Source organism: Odontesthes bonariensis, chromosome 15 (genome assembly GCF_027942865.1).
Source record: "Odontesthes bonariensis isolate fOdoBon6 chromosome 15, fOdoBon6.hap1, whole genome shotgun sequence".
Taxonomy (NCBI): Eukaryota; Metazoa; Chordata; class Actinopteri; order Atheriniformes; family Atherinopsidae; genus Odontesthes; species Odontesthes bonariensis.
Window position 1 is genome coordinate 6017504 of NC_134520.1, and position 4335 is coordinate 6021838.

The 4335-nt window shown below is 42.5% G+C and overlaps 1 long non-coding RNA gene across 1 annotated transcript; it reads right to left on the minus strand.

Annotated features, from left to right (window-relative positions):
• Positions 1–508: 508 nt before the first annotated feature.
• On the minus strand, positions 509–2253 carry LOC142400978 (uncharacterized). The gene is made up of 3 exons (XR_012773022.1): positions 1611–2253; positions 1087–1217; positions 509–603 (listed from the first exon to the last, which is right to left on the minus strand). It is a non-coding gene; the product is annotated as an uncharacterized LOC142400978 (long non-coding RNA).
• Between the last annotated feature and the right edge of the window lie 2082 nt (positions 2254–4335).

Genomic DNA, 4335 nt, shown 5'->3' on the forward strand with positions numbered 1-4335 from the left:
ACATCAAGTGAAGAAGGTCAATTTTGAGTTTACCAGAGTCTGTTTTGTTTGAAGAGAACTCTTCCCCCACTCCTTGAGTCCCATCCCAGATAGCAAAACTCTTTTGGCCCGTATCCGGCCCACACCTGACATGTTCATCCGGCCCACATACGGCATGGAATGATGGCACTTGGGCGGTCCGCTCACGTTTGCCAGAAGTGGGCCACAACCAAGCCATCACAATGCCAGATGTCAGCCAAAATAAACCAGCACTCAACCGGATGTGGGCCACTGTACACTTCAATTCTGGCCAGAACTGGTTTACACACTATAACCTTGACTAACCTGCACATTTGGGGAGTCACAACCATAATAAAATGGTATGTCAAATATGAAAACACAGAATGGTCTCAATTTGTGGCTACATGCCATTATGGTAACCCCAGATACCGTTTGAATGGTGGCATGCAGTGGGACTCATCTTGGGGTCCAAGATGAGGAAACTGAAGAAATGACCAAACACGAGAAATGGGTGTGATTTTTATTTTATTTTAAAACATAATGGCAAAAAAAAAAAGGAAAAAGAGTTGGCGACCTACAAAAATCCAAATCCGTCTTCCGTCCCTTTAAGAAATACACAAAAGAACAAATTTAGTATATTCAGTATATGGTGGCAGTGAAGTGCAAAACACAGAACCTCATCAGGATAAACAAAAAAGGCTGAGTGAAATGATATAAAGTTATTATAATATTGTGTTGATGCCTTACAAAACTTCAAAACCTAGTCTGTTTTTAATTACAATTAATCTGAAGCTAAACCCAATATCTGCTTGCTCAACCTCATTCTGTTCAGACAATGAAAGTTGGGTAACAGACAATGTGAACTGGAGTAAAGCGGCTTCAAACACTCAGACAAACTTCACATTTAAGTTACAGTAATAACTCATGTTTATGTTAAAGGTGATTTTTTTGCTTTTGATATTTTGGAAGATATTGAAATTAAACTCAGGAGCTGCACACACCCCGCACACATGCTGGCAGCTTCATCTTGATTTCTGCTGTTGACCAGCATCACATATTGCAAAATAGGTATCGTAGCCGACTTACGTGCGTGCTGTGAGGAACGCCTTCTCTCCTCCCACCATCCCGGTCTCCGGCTAGATGAAGCCACCTTTTTATGTAGGCCTCCACCTCCTGGTCAGTGGCAGTGGCCGTTAGTTGGTTGTTTCTGACCGTTCCTAAAAATTGAGAAAACAGTAAAGTTTTTGATAGATTACACACAATGGTGAGAAATGCATGGCATGCTATATCCTGCCCATAGCTGGGCAGCAATGATGAATGTAGTTTGAAAACAGTTTAGCCATGCCCATGACCAGCCCATTACTAACATTGGAGGAAAACTGCCCTTCACCTGATGAACTGATTGATTAATCAACAATCAATGCCATTATATTGCAACAGAATAGAATATTGTCTGCTACCACACTGATGCATAATCATCCACATATTGATAAAGCGATTATGATTAATTTCAGCACCCCTAGCAACTACTCAGAATCATGAAAGAAAAGGAAAACCCTAACCCAGTCATAAAACGCATCACAATGAAATATAACACAATTAACACTTACCAGTAATGACATCTTTTATTTGGAGGCTGTGGAAAGCCGTTTTTCCATTTACGCCCCGCCAGTTGAGCTGCTTGGCCAGCAGTATCTCATGATTCTCCAGACCGCATCTTTAATGTGAACCCCACCGATGACACTCAAAGTAGTAATCTCAGGGGGGAAAAAAAGAGAAAAAAAGGCAGTATTAGTACCACAGTTTTAGAGAAAATGTTTAGACTAAATAATCAATTTCAGTAAGTGAAATCAGTGTACTGTGGTTTCTTTATTTTTCACCCGAGGTGTCCCAACTGAGCTTCATTTTTGCTGCGCATGAGGAGTTTTGTTACCCACAGATGTACAAACCATACACCCCTTACTTTAGAACAGTCCTCAACATCTCTGTACAGTTACAGTTCAATCGGATTGTTTTTTGATAAGGTTTCGATATTGCTTAATCATAACCGAACAGAAAAAAAGTTCCCGTACACGTCGTGCATCAATAACATAGCATGCTAAGCTAACACAACGAAAGTCCTCGGTCGCAAAAACAAAAGAAAGCAAACCCTCCAGTCCCAGCGGTCTGGGAACAACTTCAGACTCATACTAATGAACATAGAACAAGCAGTGTTTCTTTTTGAAAAATGGCATCAACCTCATTCGTCGTGGCTGTATTTTGGTCGCAGCATCAAGCTTACAGCACTACGGTCGTTTTGAAAAGTAATTACATTTCAACTATAGCCAATTTCAGCCAACCCTATCTGAAGAGGTACAATGCTACTTGTAGACACAGCAGGTTTGTATAGTAGAACTACCAGGATTTTTCTGCCTACCTAGAAGTACCAGAGAGGGGTCATTTGACCCGGCGGCTTTTACCGAATACACTAATCACTCATTTTGTTATGGTAATGAGGCTGTTAGGGGCCGTGTGTGGGGTGAGGGGTGAGGGGGTCACACCTTACAGTGGTAACAGCCAAGACAAACAGGGACAGACAGCTTCTTCCCAAGGGCTGTCAGCCTCCAAAATCACCACAGGTAAATAGCAACTTGCATGAAGATATCAGCAGCAAAGACAGATAGCACAGTTTGGCGGACAGTGTGTTACAGTTTTTCTCCATTGGTTTGGCTCATTTCTTGAAACTGAGATGTCATTCTCAAAACATGGACAAATCCCAAAACTAATTTGCAGTTCCTCACAACAGAATGGCATTTATCATTGCTTTCATCAAATTTCAAATGCTTTTGTACATGTCTCAATCATTTAGTACATCCTTGCAAATGGCTATGTACAAGTATCCTACAGTTAACACAATCAGCTTACATTTAGTACAATTTTCAAATGAATGTACCTTGCTGATCTATCCCAATTGGTTATCTATCGCAATTGTTAGATGGATAAATACCAGTGCATGTGGACTACTGCTTCATTTCCCTCAAGAATTTTGTGGTGAAAGAAGCTCCTCTCCAAGGAACGAAGATGCAGAGATACAGTACTCAACCCACATTTCCACAACAAAAGGAGTGTCCGCAGGGGGTCCAAAGGGTCAAATGACCCTCTTGTGGGTCTTTTAGGTAAAAAGGTCAATTGACCCCTCCGTGGTAGTTCTAGTGTTAAGAGAAACAAAGCTAACACATCTCATACATAAAATTAAATAAGCTGAGCCGAACTTACCTTCAACTTTTCTGTGGATCCCAGTAGGCTGAATGCGGCCAGTTTCTTCTGCAAGGTAGCTGGGTCACGATGAAGTGCTGCCTCAGCCAATCAGAGTGGCGTTGACCGATTCAAATGTTAACGGTTGTGTTCCAAACACCCCCGCAAATTTGGAACAAATCACACCAAGGGGGCGTGGTAGTGAAAAAAAAACAACAGTCTAACTTCTCTTCAGGTAAAACTTGCAGTTTTTTTTGTGGAATAAGAGTGGGTTTGCCCAGCTCACAGTAAACCCACTTTTACCCATAGTTTCAACAAAGGTGGGCCAAGTTTATATGTGGGCCACTTTAGGCTCACAACCGGATTACTCTTTTCTTACTTGCCATATTTCGGCCAAAACTGGCCATGTTTCAACAAAGGTGGGCCAAGTGTGTTTCTTTATATGTGGGCCACTTTAGGCTTACTTAGATTACTTGATGCTCACTTGCCGTATTTCGGTCAAAACTGGCCCAAATATGTTTCAACAAAGGTGGGCCAAGTGTGTTTCTTCATTTGTGGGCCACTTTAGGCTCACACCCGGATTAGTCGTTGCTAACTTGCCATATATCAGCCAAAGCTGGGCCGTATCCGTTTTGTAATATTTGGCCCAAATGTAGCATTGACTACATGGGCCACTTTAGGCTCACATCTGTTTTGTCCGGGCCAGAAGAATGCCTACAGTGCCGGATCGTTGCCTCAAGTGGCCCACATCTAGCCTGGCGACGCCATCCTACGTACTTCCGCCCAAAGATTTTGGCTCCGCACATAGTCTGGCCAAATCCCCCTACCTCGGTTCGCTCAGTGTTTTGCCAATCAGCAAACAGTTGCGAGTGGTGACGCAGAACTCACGCGCAGAGTCCATTGTAGTCCATATAATTGTAGTTCAACCGCAGCGGAAATAAACATGGCGACGGAAGAACGCTAGAAGCTATCCATGAAGTTGTCTCAACTCTGGAGATCATTACACAATTAAAACGAGAGCAAGAGGAATGCCTCGTCAATTTTGTTAGTGGCAAGGATGTCGTAGCTCTCCTTCCAACTGGCTTTGGGAAAAGTTTGATT